The 22,829-nt window shown below is 35.3% G+C and overlaps 1 long non-coding RNA gene across 1 annotated transcript in view; it reads left to right on the top strand.

The window, feature by feature from the left end:
• Nucleotides 1-22,829, top strand: part of LOC144300582 (uncharacterized) — a 57,902-nt gene that overhangs the window by 1,132 nt on the left and 33,941 nt on the right. The gene's annotated exons all lie outside the window — the stretch shown is intronic.

The following is a 22,829-nucleotide window of genomic DNA, read 5'->3' as shown; positions in this document are numbered from 1 at the left end:
GATCACAGTCCTTGACTTCTGATTTCCACATAGACTTTCAGCATTGGGAGCAAAATCCTCCTGGTGTGTCAGCAAGCAGTCAGGAAATGAGATGCCCTGCTACTCCCCTGGCACAGGAGCAATAATGCATCGCAAGTTTCAGTTATAAAAAATAAAAGGAAGAAATCAAGATGATGCAGTAGATAATGCCACGTTCCACCATTTGGATGAGATTTGAAATATTCTTCAGGCCTGTCTACAAGCCTAGTGTGACTCCCTAAAAGCACAGATTCACACAACCCATGGTAGGAACACAGAGTCATGAAATTCCAATGTTGTTGTTGTTTTTTAATGTAAGGGAATTTTGCTAACATTTGTCAGAATATTTAGTTTTATTGATGTCTGGGATTGAATTCTGGAGAAAGTTCTCATATTGGAGGTTGCCATTACAGCTTTATCAGCTAATACTGCACGTGTATGTGTGCACGCGCATGTTTTAATATATGTGATAGCAATAATGAAAAAGAGGAATGGAATGTTAATGCACACCAGCTCCCAAGAGAGCAAGGAAGCACTGCAAATATACACAGTGGCATCAAAGCAACATTTCTTTTGAACTAAATAATGCAAATTAGGTTTACCTCGATCCATCTCCCTTTTCATTGGAATATATTTTCAAAGAAATGAAATATGGGTTGTCCTTGTTTTCTTGCTAAAAACTAGGCCTCCCTAAACAAAACCAAGTTTTTGAGGCTGTCAACACTTCTTACAAATGATGACATTTTTTTGTAAGCATGTTAAATTAGAATAGAGAAGATCCTGGCTAATTTGGGTAGCTTAAGCTTCTGAGGGCTTGTGTTGTGCCCTTTCTTTGCGGTGGAAGCAAATTCATATTGACTGTCTTCTCCCCTTTCTCATTCAGTTTTCATCATCACATCAGCTGTGGGCCCCTGCACTCACCCTCACATTCTCTTTGTTGTGTTGTTTCCTGCAGGTTTGGCTTATTTTTCCCTCCCCTTCTCTTGTCTTCCTGTACGTATTCTCCACGAGTTTATTTTCCATTTGGAATCTATTTTATCCCTGCTATGGGAGTATCGATCCTCTGTCATATAGACCACCTGCTTCCTGGTGTCCCGTCTTGACTGTCACACAGGCTATTATTGCATGTAGGTCACTTTTGATTATTCCAATGTTGGCTGCGGTTTTCCCAGCTGATGCCATATAGCCTTCCCGTATATCATCAAGAGCATGCAGAAGGCCCCCTGGCCTTTTGCTTTGGCCAGATAATTCATTCAGAGGCTTGGATTGAAAAACAAAAAGTGGCCACATTTTCCTATTAATGGAAACATAACTTTTTGGTTGAGGATGAGGAACAGGAAAGAGAATAACACGTAAAACTTGGCTTTTGCATGTTACCAAAGAGAGAGCAAAAGTCCTTATGTTTTCAGGCTTTGACGTACAGCCATTTGTGTGGACATGCCCGTAGCAAGGACTTTGATGGATAGCTCCCCACCTTCCCACTCCTCATCCAGACTTGCATGCTGTTGAAGAACAGGCCTGCTATCGTTCTTCTGTCAGGTTGAGAGGCCAGGCAACCACAATCATCGTTAAAAATGTAGGGCTATTTCAGGAAGGTGTAAAGTATGCTAAATCCTATGAAATATATTTTTAGACAGATCTAATCTGGAGAATGATGCCTTTGATTAAGGAAACTTGGTAAAAATCATCTTGCTGCTCAGAAAAATCATTTTAGGTAAAATAAATCAAGAGCAAAGATATTTAATGGGTTCAATTAGTCACGCTGAAGTCATGGGAGCAGCTATACAAGTGTACTTTCCCAAGTATAGAGGGGACCAGACATTCTCTCCTTCTTTGTGTCCACTTTCTTTTCAAGAAAGCTAGTACCTATGCTTCTATGCCAGGAAGCTCCTGATGAAATATTTTAAAGGAGAATGAGCAAGAGATGTGTACTTTTTCATTCCTCCTTGAGCACCTTGGACCATTTTTCCTCTTCTCTTAATGGCAGAGTGAATGTATCTATGTATCACAAAACGTCCCTCCCACTCCTGCCCAAGAGCTCATCATATATTACAAAGAGCAGCAACCTTGTCTCTGTGGAGGTAGCCTGTGTCTCTTTCCATGATATAACCTTGAGAGACATGGAGTAGGGTAGAGAGTTCTTCATGATTTCCTTTTATCTGCCTCTTGTTTTCTCACACACAATCAAATGGTGTTGAGCTGCCAACCCAAAAACCCTTGAAGATTTATTCCTTGGCTAGGGAAGTGCATAATATTGAAGATGAAAACTGATAGGTGGAAGGGTAGGGAAACAGCAAACATCTTTCCTTCAGCTGTCTTGGGCAGAGCATCACGTACTGATCTGAAGTTCAATACACCTATTTCTATTCTTCATTCATTCATTCATTCATTCACTTATGTATTTATTTATTTAGGGGGGCAGAGGGAGAGAGAATCTCAAGCAGACTCTGCAATGAGCACTGAGCCTTATGTGGGGCACCATACCACAACCCTGGGATCATGACTCAAGCCAAAATCAAGTCTGATGCTTAACCTTCTGAGCCACCCAACCCCCCTCAATATGCCTATTTCTTACTTCATTGCTACCTATTCAGGGAGAATGAGGCAGCAGAGGCAAATGTGGCATCACCTTCTTCATTTCAGCCTTGGAAGGGGGGATGTAGGAATTATATATTTTAATGTGTGTGTGTGTGTGTGTGTGTGTGTGTGTGTGTGTGTGATGGTTAGGCGGTTTGGGGACAATGCTGGTAAAATAAAACTCTCCTGAAAAAATTAATGACGGCAACAAAAATTTTGAGTAGGAATAGAACAGATACTGTGCCTTTAAGAGTCTCACAAATGTTTGTGTTGAAAATAAAAGGCTTTGAAACCACAGGTTTTATTCCAGTTTCTGGAAAGTGTTGATCCAAACTGGTATCTTCTTAATAATTCTCAGACATGAAAAATCGTTTTAAAGCTCAAGTTAAATGGTTTGTATATAATACACTGTCCCTTGAATAACTCTGCTTGAATTAATTTCAACCAAGAGCATTGCCTGTTATAAACAGAACTGATGTTTTCAATACCAAAATTCTCTCAGAAATATAGGTCTTTTGATAAAGCAAAAAAAATGACATGTCATTTCCCCTTTTAAAGGCTTACATAAATCCCACTTTGTTATTCTGTGGATTTTTCCTTTGTCTAACACACTTGTAGGAGCTTAGGCAATACCTGCAGCCATGGAGCATAATGATTGCAGTCAAGTGTCTAATAGGTGTTTTCCTTTGTTCTGGTTTCAAACTAAGTCTCTGCCATGGTCCATGTCCTTGTATTTAAATCACTGACTTAGTAGTGCTCGAGCCACAATAGATGCCATTGGGGAGAAGCAAAAGACAAAATACTGTAAAACTCGAAGCTAAAGAGATAAATAAAGTCTTAGTGGGAAATCTCTGAAATATTTTAAGTGGTGAAGTAATGTGAACAGATTTAGTTTGGGGGAAGATAAGATTAGTTGCAGAGTAGGGATTTTAGCTGGGGGGCCGAGGGGTGGGGACCATTCTGGGTGGGAGGAGAGTGGTTAGAAAAACCTTGGAGTGCAGCCTGAGTGGTAGAAGGGTAAGGGAAATGTCAGATTGGGGGGTGGCTAGGTTGAGAAATTAAGGAGTTGAGTAGGAGAACTTGCTAACTGATTGCGGGTAGGGAGTGAAGGAAATAAAGGATTCAAAGATGAGGTCCATATTCTTGCATACGTAACAGATGGTCATTTATTGGGAAAACCCAGCAGGAGATGATACATTCATGTTGAGATATGTGAATTTCAAAATACAGATGGGACAACCAAATTTATTAAGAGGTGTGGAGTGCAGATTATTTGGGAATAATACTTGGTAGAGAAAAGTATTTGTGGGCATAAAGAAAGATGGGGACTTGCATGGAGGGCCCCACATTAAAGTGAGAAGAGGAAGCCCAGGATAAAATGAGAGGAACACCCACACTGAGAAGATAGGATTAAAGGGAGTAGAACCCCAGAGGTGAGGATGTTTTATGAAGGAGGAAGTAGTTGACAGTAAATTCTACTGAGAAGATAAAGATGGAAAAGAATTCATTTGATTTTGTTGTAAGGGAAAATAGGTTCAGTGCAATAGAGGGGATGGAAATCATCTTGCGATGGGTGGACGTTGAGGAGCATAGACAAAGTTTTCCATAATTTTGACAGTTGAATCAAAGGCAGTGAATTCTCTATGGGGAATTTTTAACCCTACCACATATGAAAACTTCGTTTAGATACAGACATCATAACAAGTTTGATTTTTAACTTTGACTTGACTTATTACTATGGCAGAAGGCCCAGCTCAAAGAAATAGAACCTGTTATAGAAGTACTATCAGAAAAGAATGGCCAAGTCAGGTGAAACCGCTATCGTATGACTGTGAGTATTTGCCTTTGTCTCTGTATGTGTTTTGGTTTGCGGCCATTAATAGCTTAGATTCCATGAAGCAGTGGCAAAGGGGAGTGTGTCAGAGCAGCAGGCCAAAATTAAATTACAGCAACCTCGCACTTTGCATTAAAACCTTCACTCGGAGATGGAGGCTGGTAATCACATCCAGATTTTCCTTAAAGACAATGGCCCTCCATGCAACTGGCCACACTCAGTTAATTCATGCTGTCAGCTGCCTTTATTGGCTGTGGGGAATGCAGTATTGATTCTTGAACTCAGCAGCAGCACAAAGAGCCACTAGTGCATGGTCAAAATGCTGCAATAAAGGGCTGGCAGCTTGAGAAAAGCAGCCATTCCGTTGCACAAACAAGGTCAATTAGAGGACAGTGCAGTGTAATATAAATAGCATTAGCATCCCTCTTCAACTCCGATGATATCACGCTGGCAGAATGACAGTAAGGAAAATAAGGTTTAATGTCGAATAAATATAAAGGCATTTAGTGTAATTTAATTTCAAGCTCTCTATCATTTTAAAAGTGCTATGAGTAGCAAAATATTTAGTTTCATCATGGGTAGGAATTTATGTCTACAACACTGATTTTTTGATAAAACTTTGTGCTCTAGCCAATTAGTCACGTACAGTAAAACTGATGTCGTTAATGCTATTGAGAAGTAAACAATTTCTCATTCACAGTTTCAATGTAGTGTGCCTATCTGTTATTTATTATCCTATTTAATATTGAAATTTCAGAATCTCTAGAGTATCATGAAGGAGGAACAAAAGATATCTTGGTATTTTTAGTTTAAGAGATAGAGCAAGTTGCGTCTTTTTCTTTTCTTTTCTTTTAAGTTGCTGGAAATTACTAGGACCTTTTGTTTAAATACTTGCATTCATTACTTTTATTTATGGGAGAATTTTTCCTACCTTCTTTGTCAGTTCAAAATTAATTACAAATGTAAAACGCATCATGCTGTTAACACATACTCTATGCGGGAAACAAATTATACTCTCAAAATAGATAATGGACAGCTTGGAGAGGTAATTGATAAACCTACCCTGCCTACAATAACTGAATAGATTTTAGAAAAATATATAATTGTAAGGAATGGAAAGACTGTGTTTGAATTCTCTTAGTAATGAGTGCGCCCAGGGTTGACTAGGAGCAACTCATTAAAGTGCATAAAAGAGTTTAAAGAAAGTTTGAAATCATGGTGTCTTTGAAACGTCCATTAACCTCTGAGAGCGTATATAGTTTCTCAGGCTGATGTTGTCCAGTAATTTGGTCAAAACCAGTTTCTAAAAGATGAATGTACCAAGTAGCCTAATGTATTTCCAACAAACCAGCTGTGTTCATTGTGAGTTGGATACAAGAATCCCACAATGCTTTCATAAACTTCCGTGAGTGAGTTAATATATCTCATTTTTTTTTTAATCCCATAGGTCCTCCTCCATCAGCTAAAAGATAATTTGTGGGCAGCCCTGGTGGCTCAGGGGTTTAGCGCCACCTTTGGCCCAGGGCGTGATCCTGGAGACCCAGGATCGAGTCCCACATCAGGCTCCCTGCATGGAGCCTGCTTCTCCCTCTGCCTTTGTCTCTGCCTCCCTCTCTCTCCTCTGTGTATTCTCATGAATAAATAAATAAAATCTTAAAAAAAATAAAAATATGATATACCATAAATGACTTTCTGGCCAGTGTTTATAAGTCTAATAAACATCCTTTCTAATGGATGCATAACATTCCATCTTATAGTTATAGCCTCACTTAATTATCAAATCTCCTTTTGTACTACATTTGGATTTTTTCCAATTATAGTTAATATGTAATGAATATCCTTATATACATTTTTTTCGTACTTAAAATATTTCTATAGGATACATTTCTCAAAAACAGAATTAACCAGCAGGTTAAGTGAAATTTTTTCTAACAAACCCTTTATTTTGAAATTATTTTAGATTTATAAACTAGTTGGGAAGATAATACACGCCTCATCCAGTTTCCTCTAAAATTAACATCTTATATTACCATGATAATATCATAAACTATGTTTAGCTGTGAAAACTAAGAAGCCAATATTGGTACATTTCTATTCACCGGACTCCAGATTTCAGTAGGATGTTTTTACTAATGTATTTTGTTATTGTTTGAGGATCCAATCCAGAATAAATGCATTCAGTTATGTTTTCTGTTTCTTTGGGGCTGTGATTATTTTCACTCTTCACATGTTGCCCATCACCCTGACAGTTCTGAAGAGTACTGGCCAGGTATTTTGTAGGAGGGATTGATTGATATTTGCACTTAAAATTTAATCCCCAAGATGTTTTATTAATCTATTATACCAGTGAATGTTAGTGACTATTTTTTTCTAATAACCTTGACATTGGAAGATATTTATCTCTTGTTAAACTTTGCCTCCTGGCTGGTGATAAATAGAATTATTTCATGGATTTAATTGATGTGTAGATTGAGAATATTTTCAAAGACTTATCATTTGTTTTTCATTTCTTATGAATTGATCATTCATGTTCTTTGTCCATTTTTCTACTAGGATATTGAACTTCTCTGATAAATTTGTTAAATTCTTCACGTATTAGAGCTCTTGGCCTTAGGATTGCTCCAAAAATCTTAACAAATATTTATATCATCGTGGGGTTTTTTCAGAGTTTTAATGTTTTTTTTTTCTATAGATAAGTTGTTGTAAGTTACTTTCCCCACACTGTCTGAATAATTTTTCATGTTTAAAGATAGTACTTTCTTTACACCTAGATTACAAAATGTTCATGAATTTATTTCTTGTATATTTTGGCCTCATATTTTACATACCTATCTTTGACACATCTGGGATTTATTCTGATGTTAGGAATGTTGAAGGGATCCAGTTTAGTTGTGTATACTCTTATGCCTTTTGTTTATTTGGTGAAATGGAACTGACAACATCTGAGGGAGAAGTAGTCATAATTTTTGGCTCCAAACACAGTAGAGCCTCATCTGAAGAAGAGTATGAGAAGTGATATTTTACTGTACACCTACCTGCTACCTTAAAATCCTTTATAGTCTTTATTTTGCTTGATCTCTCAACTGCATCTAACACTTATTCACTACTCCTTTGGGTTTTCTGATCCCACATTACGTTTCATTCTTTTCTCTTTCTTGATCTATTTCATGCTCCACTTAAGCTCTAATTCTTGAGGGTGGGTGTTCCTGCCATTTGGGTTCTGTACCACTTATCTCCTCACCTTGAGTGTATGTGTGTGTGTGTGTGTGTATACATATATATATTGTACAGTTGTCATCTGTCTCTTGTTGTAACCCAGAAACTATTCTAAGCATATTAAATATAATTACTTATATAATCCTCATGATAGCCTTATGAAATTGGTACTATCATTATCATCTTCTTTCTATAGATGAGAAAACTAGAAAAATTCATACACTCTCCTAAGTTAACCTAAATTCTGAAAAATGAAGATAGAATTTGAACCCAGCCTCTCTGGCTCAAAAGTTCATAGTCAAAAAAAAAAAAAAAAAAAAAAGTTCATTGTCTTCATCAGTGTGGTGAAGTGTCCCTCAGTACTATGTGGCTGCTATTGGTTGAGAGAATTGTCATCTACTCCTGTCATGTTTGTTGGTATCATTATTCACTGAAGTAAAGAACCTGACTTATTCTCTACCTCCCCTTCCATGTATAATGCATAGCCAGTATTGTAGATTTTACTTCTATATGATTTGAACTCAGCTTCTCTCCCTCAAGTCTTATCTGCTATGCTAGATTTGGCCTCTCCTTTGTCTGGGCCACTGCAATAACCTTCTAACCATAGTGCCAAATCTGTTTGGATGGATTACTGGACATTTATCTAAAAGACCAGTTTAACCGTGACGTTCCTCTGAATGAGCTCCTCAGCAGCTTCCTCCCCATCCTAGTGTGAGTTCTAAGCAAGGTTCTCCATGCCCTGACACTCACTCCCGAACCTCGCTGATTTCCATTCTTCCCTGCTTTCATCCCAAACACTCCACTCCAGACTGTTCTGCTTGGGTCATGTTTCTCACTGTCTAAGTCTCTCCTCATTCATTGCCCTCTACAGACAGTCCTCTCTCTAGCCTCTTGCTTCCAGGATGGCTGGAGCAGGTACCCTTTCTCCATCATAACACTGGATTTCCCAGGTACTGAAGTCATCTGCCTATTTGTCTGTCTCACTGAGCTCCTTGAAGGAGGACTCAACACTGTTTCATTTGTCTTTACTTTTTTAGTACCCAGGTGCCTGATACTGTATAGGGCACTTGTTAAATATTTGCTAACCTGAATTCTAGAGGCAATTTTATAATATCCTAAGTACCATGCCTGCCTTATAGTCACATCAGAGAGAATCTTTTGAGCTCTTGAACTACTTTAAGCAGACATTCAAGTCACTGAAGGAATAATTGTACACAAGTCAACTATGGAAATCATTGCTTTCAAACAGCAAGTAAAGGAACGTTTCCCGGATGGATAGATGCTATGTTATTATAGTGTTTGGTACATGTAATTAGCGAGCTGCTCTTGTAGACGTTCCTTGACTTGCTATTAAATCTGTGCTCTGAATCTCCATTTCTATTAAAATGTAACTGCAGCTGATTTACATCCCACATCCACAACATTAAGGGCAATGTAGAAGCCACCATCTCTAAAGACCCAGTGGTGAGTCTTTCTGACATTGGTTTGTGATGGAAACAGGAATTTAGGGGGACGTTAAGGCAGCATGTACAAAAAGAAGTCAGGGTGATGGAGAATAGACATTAATAGAAAAACAAAAACCATTTATTTGGCATTCTTTATGTGCCAGGGACTGTATTATCTCATTTAAAATCTTACATGCTCCTCCTCAAGTCTTCAAGACATGACTATTGCCTTGAAATTATGGCTCCTGATAAGCAGGAACAGCATAAAAAAGAACTCAGATATCTTCTATACCTTTCGTGGAGTAAAACCTAAGTAGTTAGCTGCAGCTTTTCCTTGTCCAGTATGGACTATGTTGACTGGAATTCAGTGCCATAGAAAAGCCTCCCCATCCCCTTAACACAATGGTCTCAGGAGACTCAGAAACCCCAAGAGTAGAAACTCCTTCCATAAACCTTCGAAGTTCAAATCTTTCAAACACACAAACATCTCAAGGGCCCCTTTGGGCTACTGTGAAATGTCTTCACATCGAAAAATATTTTTTTGCAGGAAGTTAAAGTGGAGAAAGAGTATGTTCTAAGACATGCAGGGATGTTTGTGACTATCCCTGCCAGTATTTCTACCTCCTTTGGATTTTTTCCTATCATTATGTACGGCATTTGTTTTGCCCTCCTCAGCCTTCCTATAGAATGCCAATGTGTTGATTTTTGCTGATTTTGGCCAATGTGTTCCTTAGGATTTCTTCCTGGGAAAGCTGGATGAATAAAGTAGGGGATGTGCACTTCTTACTTCCTAGAGAAATATGAAGTCTAACTCTTGCTGTTGAGTCAAGTATTACAGACTTTCTGTCTGATTTGCCTTCCCTTCAAGGTTGTCCCACACAGGGATTCCGGATTTTGAGTTAAGTTAAACAAAACAGATAAAAATAGCCCATTCTAAAGCATAGAAGAAAAACTCAGTGATATTTTAGATGTGTTTCGGGCAGGAAGTAAAGAGCAATCTGAAGAGGAGGTCCTTGAAAACAGGGAGAGTCCTGGCAAAAGGATAGCAATGCTAGATTCTGATCTGAAGTTCGTAGATTTTTCAATCAATCTCTTCTTCATGTAAGGGGCCTTGCCATTCTTACCATGAGACTACTGTCCAAGACTCTGCAAATGGATTGAATGGAGACTAGTTTAAACAAAACAAAACTTATGGACAGCCCATATTTTAGGATCTCCTTCCTTATTCTTACCATGAAAATATTATTTTGTTAAATGTGTGCTATTTAGTTTTTTTAAATTAATCTTTAAAATAGATTTCCCCTGAAAGTGTGTGTGTGTATATGTGTGTGTATGTATTGCTTGCATATTTATTTGATCTTCTTTCTCTGTTTTTCCTTTTTTGTTGTTGTTGCTCTTGGTTATTTTAAACGTTGTCATTAGCTCTATGTTTTATTGTACTTCTACCTTAAGGCCCTTAAATAAAAGTATCTTTTATTAAGCCATAAAAGTCATTTTAACTATGTATACTCTCTTAATTATGTCTGTATAGGTAGACACATGTTCATATTTTATTTTATTTTTTTCTCATGTTTATATTTTAAAAAATAAAACAAGAACCTTTAACTGTTTTCTCAGGAGCAATGAGAATGCAAATGAATAAGAATTCATGTTGATCTATTCTGGAGGTTTTTGGAATTTGCTTGGAAATGGGAATGAAATACCATGTTTCTTCTTCTTTCTTTTTTTAAAAAATTTATTTATTTATTTATGAGAGAGAGAGAGAGAGAGAGAGAGAAAGGCAGAGACACAGGAGGAGGGAGAAGCTGGCTCCATGCAGGGAGCCCGACGCGGGACTCCAGGATCGCGCCCTGGGCCAAAGGCAGGCGCTAAACCGCTGAGCCACCCAGGGATCCCCCAAATGCCATGTTTCTATATGCATTTCCTCTCCGTGTGTTTTGCTTAAATATCAGTGGCAATGTGTCTGTGAAAATATAATTATCAACAGCCTCATCATACATGAGTGGAATCTCAGCGTCCACTAAATAGATTTTTATATCTCTTCCATCTCTATTTAAATGTGACTTCATTTTATTTCCTTAGCTGGAAACACTGACAAAGGAAAAAAAATGAAGGAAAGAAGTAAAAAGAGGAAGACAGGGCTGTTCATTTCTGCTATCAAATGACCAACAGAAAATCTATTAAAAACTACATTTTTATATGAAAAATAACATTTGGTTATAATAAAACTCTAGTGTACATCTTTAAGCTAAGATGTTCTCTGGTTCTTTTGATTAATCTGTATAATTAAACAATACCAATAAATTAAAATAGCAATAAGTTAATTGTAGTCAAATTATTTTTCATTATAGACATGCTAGCTAAAAGGAGATCTGAGACACAGAAAACTGAAAGTATTGTTCAACATGTATTGAAGTCTTACCATGTATCAGTCATTGTCAAATACTACAGATACAAAGGAGATAGAGACTTTGTCCTTGAAGACTTCCCATTTACTTGGAAAAACAGAGGAAGACAACCCTCTAAAATACAGTACTTCCTAAGCTTCAGAAAAGTTGCACAGGAAACAAATGATTGATACACTTTGGTGGAAGCTTGTACAATGGATAATGAGTAGAACTTGCAAGGGTAGGAGGAAAACTGGTGCATTTCCTAATGAAGATTGGAAAAGTGCTGGGGGACAACTGTGACTGTTACAGAATGCCATTCAAGTGGTATCATAAAATATGTAGTCTTTTGTGTATGAATTTTCCATTTAAAAAAATGCCTCCAATATCTATATTGTTACATGTGACACTAATTCCTTTTTTGTTTATTATATATAGTTGGGGACTAATCCATTGTATGGATATACCACAACTGTAAATGGGTTCACTAGTTAATGGACATCTGGCAGGTCTTTTTTGTGGACATATGTTTTCATTTTTCTTCTTTAAATTTCTAGCAGTGGAGTTTCTGAGTTGAATGCAAAGTGTAGGTTTAACTGTAAAAAATTGCCAAACATATTTCTAAAAAAGCTATAGCATTTTTCATTTCCACCAGCAACATATGAGAGTTTTAGTTGTTCCATGTGATATTTAATTTCACATGTCAACTTGACTTGGCTAAGGTAAACTATTATTTTGGGGCATGTCTATGAGAGTGTTTCTGGAAGAGGTTAACATTTCAATTAGTAGACTAAGTAAAGAAAATCACCCTCACAAAATCTGGTGGGTATCATCCCTTGAGGGCCTAAGTAGAAAAAAGAAGGGGAAGGGCAAATTTACTCTCTGTTTCAGCTGGGACATTCACTTTCTCATGCCCTCAGATATCACTGCTTTTGATTCTTAGGTCTTTGGACTTGGACTAGAACTACACCATGACTTTGCTGGGCCTCCAGTTTGCAGATGGCAGATTGTGGAATTTATCCTCCATAATTTAGAGAGCCAATGATGCATAATCTCTCTTTCGATATGCCTATATGTAACCTATTGGTTATGTTTCTCTGGAAAAATTCGGATACATTCCTTATCCTTTCCAATACTTGATATTGTCAGTCTTAAATTTCTTATTTTATTTTTTAAATTTAAATTCAATTAGCCAACGTATAGTATATCATTAGTTTCAGATCTAGTGTTCAATAATTTATCAGTTGCGTATAACTCCAGTACTCATCACATCATATGCCCTACTTAATGCCCATCACTCATTCAATCTTAAATTTTAGCTATTATAGTGAGTGTGCAATGGTATCTCATTATGGCTTGAATTTGCACTCTTCTAATTACTAGGAATGTTAAATATACTTGTCATGTCATCATTTGCTATTCATATACCATCTTTAGTGAAGTATCTGCTCAACTATTTTGCTCATCTTTAACAATTGATCTGTGTCCATAAATATTCCTTATATAGTCTCATATATTTTTGTATTCTGGTTCTTTATCAGATATGTGTTTTCTTTTTAAAAAAATTTTTTTAAATTTATTTGAGAGGAAGAGTAGAAAGAGAAAGAGAGAGAGAATGAGAATAGTCGTGAGGTGGGAGAGGGAGAAGTAGACTCCCTGCTGAGCAGGAAGCCTGAAGTGGAGCTCAGTCTTAAAACCCTGGGATCATGACCTGAGCAAACGTTTAACCCACTGAGCCACCCAGGCACCTCTCAGATATATATTTTTAAATATTTTTTCCAGTCTATGGCTTGCCTTTTATTTTTTTTAATGTTTATTTGAATAGCAAACATTTTTAATTTGAATAAATTCATAAATTTTAAATGGTATGTGTTTTTGTGCTTTTTGTTGCAAAGTTACAAAGATTTTCTCCATGTCTTTGCACTTTGATTTATAATCTGTTTGAGCTAATTTCTGGATTTTATATTAAATAAGAGTCAAGGTTAACTTTTTCTTGAGTGTATATGAAATTGTTCTAACACTATTTAAATGATTATTTTATCCTCACTGGATTACATTGGCACATTGTAAAAAATCGTCCAAGGCTAGACTCTCTATTCTAGTTCATTGATCCATATGATCCATTATCCTTTGCCAACACCTCTTTATCTTTACTGTACTAGCTTTATTGTAAATCCTAGAGTCAGGTAGCATAAGTTATCCAACTTTGTTCTTCAAAAATGCTTCTTTAGTAGTCTAAACTTTCACAACTTAATACATTTTAGAATCACTTTATAAATTCTATTCCCAAAATCTGGTGGGATTTTGACTTATATTTTGTTGAATCACAATACAAATTTGAATGTTTTGACAAAACAGAACAGAATCCAATCCATGAATATGCCACTTTTCCCCATTTATTCAGACATTCTTTAATTTTTCTCAGTAATAGTTTTCAGTACAAGTTTTGCATACCCTTCGTTAAATTTGCCCCTACGTATTTTATGTCTTTAAATTCTATTTAAATGGGATGCCTGGGTGGCTCAGCGGTTGAGCAACTGCCTTCGGCTCAGGGGATGATCTTGGAGTTCTGGGATTGAGTCCCACATCGGGCTCCTTACATGGAGCTTGCTTCACCCTCTGCCTGTGTCTCTGCCTCTCTCTTTCTGTGTCTCTCATGAATAAATAAATAAAATCTTTAAAAAATTCTATTATAAGTGATATTTTTATTAATACTTCAATTTTTAGTTGTTTATACTAGCAGATAGAAATATAAATGATTTTTGTATATTAACCTTTATCCACCTTCTACAAATCTCTATATTTTCTATTCATCATGTTTCTCTGGAGAACTCTAATACATTCCTTATTATTGTTATTCCTTATCAACTTATTTGTTTACTTGCTTTGTGTAGATTCTTTAGGATTTCCTATATAGATGGCCATGTCACATGCACATAAAAACAGTTATACTGCTTCCTATCTATCTCTATGTCTTTTTTTAATTATTTTTCTTTATTGCATGGTCTAGGGCCACTAGGATAATGATTAATAGATATGGTAAGAATAAACATTTTTTCTTTGCTCTCAATCTTAGGAAAGCTTTCAGATTTTCAATATTAAATATGTTGTTGGCAGTAGGTTTTTTATAAATACCCTTTGTCAGTTTGAAGAATTTCTTTTCTATTCGGGCTTTGCTGTGAGTTTTTACCATGGATCGTTGCTGAATTTTGTCAAATGTTTTCTAAGCACATATTGAGATGATTATCTGACTTGTTTTAGCATATTAATTAATTGATTGACATTGGGTTTAGACATAAAACCAACTTTGCCTTCTTTGGATAAGCCCAAATAGGTCATAATATTTTGTGCTTTGTATATCTACATTGCTAGATGTACTTTTTATAATTTTTGTTAAGGGTTTTGGCATATAAAATAGGAGGATATGGGCCTGTGGTTTTGTTTTTGTTTTTCTTTCTTTTTTTTTTTGTTTCAGTTTTTGTATAATGGAAATATTGACCTCATAAGATGAGTTGGGGTGAGTGCCTTTCTTTTCTATTTTTTGGAGGCAGCAAACTTCAGTAGTAAAGTCTTTGAGTATGGAGTTTTTACTGTGGAAAAGGATTTCTATTAGCTGCAAATTCAATTTCCTTAAAAGATAAAAGACTATTCAGATGATCTATTACTTCTTGAGTTAGCGTCTGTAATTCACATCTTTCAAAAAGTTTGTCCATTTCACCCAAATGGCCAAATCTATTGCCATATAGTTATTCATAGTATTTCCTTATTATCTCCTTAATGTAAGGCTGATCCTGTAGTGATATCTTCTCCTTCATTCTTGAAATTACCAATTGCATTTTCTTTTCTCTTGAACAGTTTCATTAGAATTTTGTTTTTTGAATTTTTATAATTTATTGATAAAAAGAAGGCTGAATATTGACATTTAGGGTATCTTGACAAAGTTAATACAGTATCTGAGGACAAACAGCATTAAATATGGGACATGTCCTATATACAGATGCCTGGAAACCTATAGATTTTATAATGATGTGCAAAGGCCATGGTAAAGGGGCAGACCCTGCAATCCAGCTACTGGATACTAAAGGCATCTGTCTCATAAGTCAGTAACTTGCATTTCCTGCTCAGGCAGAAATCACCTTAGCAGATAGAGCACTGGATGAACAGTCAAGAGGATTCGATTTTACTCATAGCATAATTTTATCACTTCCTTCCTTTCCTTTGTTCTCTTTCTTTCTCTTTTCTGTCTTCTATCAAAGGCTTAGCTCTTTGGAGAGATGATGTCAGGTATCTCTGAGGTGCTTCCTTCCTCTCTTCAGTGGAGAGAGGAAGGAAAGAGGAAGAGAGGAAGGAAAACAGGGGAGAGTGAACAGAGATGTAACCTGCACCTGGCACAAGATAGTTCTGTGGGAAAGCTTCCTTGTGGGGTCATGAGGTCTCAAGACTCTAACCCTGGTATCTTGAAGGGAAATGGCTACACTGTGCATTGGGCATGCCTGACCCTGAACACTAGCTCTTGAGCAAAGACTCTTGGGCTCCAAGAAAGCAGTAATAACACCCAAATCAAGACTCTGTAAGGTGTTGGACAAGGAGGAGAGAGTGTGACTTGGGCTAAATGTGAGAGGTCCTTCCTTCTCCTGCTTCCTGGGTCTTTTTTTTTTTTTTTTTCAAATTTGTTCTATTCTATTTATTTAAACTGAAAACAAAAACAAAAACAAAAACAAAAACAAAAACCGAGGGATGCCAAGTGGCTCAGTTGGTTAAGTGTCTGACCCTTGATTTCAGCTCAGGTCATGATCTCAGGGTCGTGGGACAGGGCCCTGCATTGGACTCTACATTGGGTATGGAGCCTGCTTGGGATTCTCTCTTCACCTCCTTCTGTTCCTCTCACCCTCCCCCTACCTAAAAAATATACATACATACATACATACATATAAAAAATCCTTTCTCCCACACCCAACTCCTACCACTGGCAATCACCAATATGTTTCCTGTATCTGCTAGCTTTTTTTTAAAATTCCAGGTGTAAGAAGATCACATGGTATTTGTCTTTCTTTGTCTGTTATTTTAGTTAGTGTAATGCCCTCAAGGTCTGCTTGTATTGTTGCAAATGGCAAGATTTCATCCTTTTTATGACTGAATAATATTCCATTTGTCCATTTATTCATCAATGGACACTTAGGTCTTTTTCTATATCATGGCTATTGTAAATGGTATTGAAATAAACATGGGGGCACATATATCTGTTTGAATAAGTTTTTTTTCTTTTTTTTTAAATAAAGACTCACAAGTGGAAATAATAAAGACTTACAAGTACTGGATCATACAGTGGTACTATTTCTAATTTCTTGAGGAACTTCCATAATGTTTTCCATAATGGCAGCACCAATTTACTTTCCTACCACCACTGTACAAGGGTTCCTTTTTTCCTGCTACCTTGGCAACACTTGTTGTTTTTTGACTTTTAGATAATAGCCATTTTGAAAGGTGTAAAGTCATATCTCATTGTGATTGATTTGCATTTCCCTGATGATTAATGATGTTGAACATCTTTTCGTGTACCTGCTGAACATTTGTATGTCTTCTTTGGAAAAATTTTTATTCAGATCTGCTCATTTTTTAACCAGACTGTTTTGTGTCGCTGTTTGGGATTTTTTTAACTATTGAGTTTTATCAATTTTGTTGATCTTTTCAGTGAAGCAACTTTTGATTTTCCATATTTTGTTTTGACCTTTATCACATTAATTTCTGCCCTATGTTTATTAATTTCTTCAGGTTAGTTTAGGTTTAATTCTGTTTTCCTAATACCTTAGGGTGGAATCTTAGGTCATCAATTTGAGGTCTTTTTTCTTTTCTAATATGAATGTTTAATTCTATAAAGTAACCACTAAACAATGCTTTAGCTACATCCACAAAAATTTGTGATGTTTAAGTTTTCAAGCAATTCAAATATTTTCTAATTTCTTGTATGATTTGTTAACTTATGTGTTATTTAGATCATGTTGTTTAATTTCTAAATATTTGGAAGTATTCCAGATATTTCACTATTACTTATTTCTAGGTTAATTCTTTGTATGATTTTACAGAAATTTTTGGTGTGTTTGCAGAAATTTTTTTATATGATTTTAATTCTTTTAAATTTATTGTGCTCAGAATATGCTCTTAGTGTTTCATGTGCATTTGAAAAGAATAGGTATTCTTTTCTTGGGTAAGATTGGTTGATAATGTTTTTCAAGTTTCCCATTCTTACTGATTTATATACATTCTATCAATTACTGAGAGATTAATGTTTAAATATTCAATTATAATTTGGATTTTTCTATTTTGCCTTTCAATTCTACCAGCTTTGCTTCTTATATTTTGAAGCTTCGTTGGTAGGTACAAACACATTTAGTACTGTGTGTCTTCATGATGCAACAATTACTTTATTAATTATAAAACATTTGTCTCTGTGATAATATTCCTTGTTCTGAAATCTAGACTATCCGATATTAACATAGCAACTCTAGCTTTCTTTAATTTTTTCATGTATACCTTTTTCTATAATCCTACTGTTTATTTATGTCTTTGTTTATTTTTAAAGATTTTATTTATTTATTCATGAGAGAGAGAGAGAGGCAGAGGGAGAAGCAGGCTCCATGCAGGGAGCCCAATGTGGGACTCAATTCCATGACCCCAGGATCACCACCTGAGCCGAAGGCAGATGCTCAACCACTGAGTCTCCCAGGTGTCCTTAGGTCTTTGCATTTAAAGGGAGTTTCTTATAGACAACATAGAGGTAGGTTCTACTTGTATTTGCTATTACCTCCCCCCCCCTTTTTTTTATATTACCTCCCTTTTAACTTGAGTGTTTAGACTAGTAGTTCTCAAGCTTTCTGGTCACATGACCGACTTGTATTCTTATCATGATTTTGTTTATGTGGATTTACATCTATTGATATTTAGTCTATTAAAATCTAAAAAGAAAAAAATTAAATATATTTATTGCTACATTTAAAATAATAAGAACAACATTACATCTTTGTGTGTGTGTATAAATATGTATAATAAATTTCTTTTCAAAAAACGTTGAGAAGAATGGTTCTTTTTTTCTCTGCATTTTTGCAAATCTCTTATATGTTTGGATTAATAAAAGACAACTAGATTTGCATATCTGCTTCTGCATTTAACCTATTGTAATATGTTGTGTTGAAGTACCTGAAGAAAATCTGGCCTCACAGAGATACTTAGTTGGAAAATGAGGAGAATTGAATAGCCTTTTCCATTTTTAGCTTTGCCTTTCCTTAGTAATACAGAGAAAGCAAATGATGCTTGAGAGCAATGCTTTGCATTAATGCCCTCATTTATTTAGATTGTCTTCCTACTCAGAACATAGTATATAACTTCACTGTTTTAGTTTCACAAAAATATTATAATTTCTTTATTTAGAGCTTGAGTACTTTTATTAAATTTATTTGTAGTATCTCATTATTAAAATCTTATTGAAACTTTTGTCAACTACATTTTCTAGCTAAAATCTATGATGACTTTATATTTGCCACCTTGCTGAACTCCATTACTTATAGTAATGTGCTATCAGTTAATTTCCTAATTGTCTGAAGATTATACACGTTCTTTTCTTTATCTTCCTTCTTTACTTTTTTGAACACATTGTCTAAGACTGCTAATAAATATTAGAGGGTAGTGGTAATAGATAAACATATTGTCTTCTAATTTTCAGTAAGATTTATTAAACATAATTTTCTGAAAGTTTATGAAAGAAATCCTTTAAAAAGTTGGGGATGCTTTTCTAATTTACACTTACTAAGGACCTTTGGGAAAGATGAGTATTGATCTTCATCATTTTTGGCATCTGTTGAGATAATAAATATTTTTCTTTATTCTAAGAAATGAATGCCTTTGACAGTTTTTTTTTTTTTTAACACAACACTGGTGTGCTAGTAAACTGACCCTCTGTATGAAAAAAAAAATTCCTTGATTTGTTGCATTTGCCAATTTCTGTGTTGTGCATACTTCCTTAATAGCTGGTTTCAAGCTATCAATTGGCTCACGGAATTACTGATTATGTTACAGCACATTTTTCATGTGCTGCTATAAGGCAACTCCAGCTAACCAGTTCATAAAATAACCTTGTATTCTTGGTTAAATTGTACCTGGTCATTATGTAAAAATACATGAGCCATTTGCCTTTTTAAAAGTAAGATGTTACACTAGTTTTTAAAACTTATGTAATATCATTGGACTATTATGGCTTTCTACCTCTTTGTATGTCAATTTTGTAATATACATATTTTTAAAAATCATTATTTTCTAACATCAAAGATTGGCATATATTTATAGTATTCTTTTATAATTTTAAAAATTTCCCCTGTCTCGTGTCCCCTTTTAAGTTTTTAATGTTGCCTGTTTATATTCTCTTTCCATTTTTTTCTTCACCAAACTTGTAAGAATTTACATTCTTTTTCAAGCTTGTTTATTGATTAAACAAAATAGATTCTCAAGTTGTACATTTAAGTCATTTATGTTCACTCTTTCTTAGTTTCTAATCTGTGTATGTAAAGACATAATTTAGTCCGGATTTATTGGGCTTTGACAGTGTTTTGAATGTATTATAGATTTAGTTATAGACATGATTCTCTCTACTGACTGCACCCTCACTCCTGATGCAAATTTTATCACACTTCTATTTAGCCAAACATTAATTAACTTCATAGAAAAGAAGTGGCTACTTAGAACAAAAGCAGATGCATCAGATCTCAGCCAATTGCTGGACCACTAGAAGCCCTAATACAGGCACAGAACTACTTGACACTCCTCTCACAAGATGGCTGCTAGATCTGAGAACATGTTCAGTTATACACAAAAAAGATAGTAAAATGAACCTCAGAAAAGTCATCATCATATTCTGAATAAAGATTTGCCAAATGTGTTTTATTTATTCCTTTTTCCTTCCTTCCATTCTTCCATTTTATGCCATTTTTTCTTTGCAGAATTGTTTAAAAGGGGTTATATATTTGTTTGTGAGAGTGTGTGTGTATGAGCAGGGGGAGAGACAGAGGGAGAGAATCTTTAAGCAGACTTCCTGCTGAGTGCAGAGCCTGACTTGAGGCCCAATCTCAAGACATATGAGATCATGCCCTTAGTTGAAACCAAGAGTCAGATGTTTAACTGACTGAGCCATCCAAGCACCTTTCTTATGCTGATTTTTTTAAAAAAGGAAATAATATATAAAATGTTAATTTCCACATACTTCAGAGATTATGTCTAAAATATATAGACTTTTTTTACATAATCACAGTGACATTATCTCACTTAACACAATTAATAAACTTTGTTCCACTGTATTATTTTTTGTTCCTTTGTCAAAAATCAGTTGGCTCTATTTATGTAGGTCTATTTCTGGTCTCCGTTCTATTAAACCATTTTTGTTTCACTGATCCATTTGTTTATTTTTTTTCCCTAACTCACAGTCTTGCATACTGTAGCTTTTTGGAAGTCAGGTAATGTCAGTTCTTTAATTTTGTTCTTATCCTTCAATATTGTGTTGACGATTCTAGGTCGTTGCCTCTCCATATAAACTTCTGTAGACTGCTAATGTGATGGGTTACATTAATTGCTTTCAAATGTAGAGCTAGCCTTGCATACCTGGGGAAAATCCCAAGTATGGTGTATAATTCTTGAGTATGGTATATAGTTCTCATAAATAAATTATTAGATTCAATTCAACATTTTGTTGAGAATTTTTGCATCTATGTTCATTAGAAATATAGGTCTGTAGTTTTCTTTTCTTATTATATCTTTGTCTGGTTTTGTTATTAGGGTAATTCTGGCCTCATAGAATGAGTGAGGAAGCATTCCCTCTGCATTTGCCCTCTGAAAGAAATTGTGGAGAATTGTTATAATTTTTTTCTTAAACAAATGGTAGAATTCACCAATGAATCCATCTGGGCTTGGTGCTTTCTGTTTGGGAAGTTTGTTAATTGTTGATTCAATTTCCTTAATAGACATATATCTATTCAGATAGTTTATTTCTTTTTGTGTGGGTTTTGTCAGATTGTATTTTCCAAAGAATTGGTCCATTTCATCTAGGTTATCATATTTATGAGGATAGAGATGTTCAGAGCATTCCTTTATTAACCTTGTAATGTCCATTGAAGGGATATGTAATGATGTTCTTTCTTTCATTTCTGATATAAGTAACTTGTATCTACTCTCTTTTTTCATTAGTCATCCTGGTTAGAGATTTATATATTTTATTGATCTTTTCAAAGAACCAACTTTTGGTTTCATTAATTCTTCTGTATTGATTACCTGTTTTCAATTATTTCTTTATTTCTTTATTCATGAGCGACAGAGAGAGAGAGAGGCAGAGGGAGAGGTAGGCTCCCTGAGGGAGCCCAATATGGCACTCGATCCCGGGATTCTGAGATCACACCCTGAGCCAAAGGCAGACTCTCAACCACTGAACCATCCAGGCACCCCTGTTTTCAATTTGATTGGTTTCTGACTTAATTATTATTATTAATTTTCTTCTGCTTACTTGGAATTACTTAGGTAATTGATATAAGATCTTTCATCTTTCGTCCCAGTGTTATTGAGATGCAATTGCCTTAAAGCACCATATAAGGTGTACAGCATCATGCCTTGACTTACATATGTTGTGAAATGATTGTCACAATAAATTTAGTAAACATCCATCTGATACAGTTACAATAAAAATAAATAGAAAAGTTAAAAAAAATGTTCTCTGTAATGAGAACTCTTAGGATATACTGTTAACAACTTTCTGATATATCATATGGAGTGGTAACTATAGTCATCATGTTGTACATCACATCTCCATTACTTGTTTATCTCATAAGTGGATGTTTGTACCTTCAACCACCTTCCTCCAATACCCACTCCTCCATCCCTCATCTCTTCCTTTCCAATATATGCATTCAATGCTATAAACTTTCCTCTAAGCACTGCATTCACTGCATCCCACTAATTTTTATATGTTGTGTTCATTTTTATTTAATCCAAAATATTTTTAAATTCTCTTGAGATTTATTCTTTGATCCACATGTTATTTAGAAGTGTGTTATTTAATCTCCATATCCTTTGGGTTATCTTTTTGTTACTGACTTCTAGCTTAATTTCATTGTGGTCTGAGAATAGACACTGTATGATTTCTATTTTTTTAAATTTGTTAAAAGGTGTTTTTTGACGCATAATGTGGTTTCTCTTGGTGATTGTTCTATGTGAGCTTGAGAATAATGTATATTCTGCTGTTGTTGGATGAAGTAGTCAATAGATGTCAATTACATCTGCTTGATTGATGGTGTTGGTTCAACTAAGTCCTCATTGATTTTT

The sequence above is a fragment of the Canis aureus genome, chromosome 28, assembly GCF_053574225.1.
Source record: "Canis aureus isolate CA01 chromosome 28, VMU_Caureus_v.1.0, whole genome shotgun sequence".
Classification (NCBI taxonomy): Eukaryota; Metazoa; Chordata; class Mammalia; order Carnivora; family Canidae; genus Canis; species Canis aureus.
Note: the sequence above shows the minus strand (reverse complement) of the source record. Positions and strands in the feature narration are given on the sequence as shown.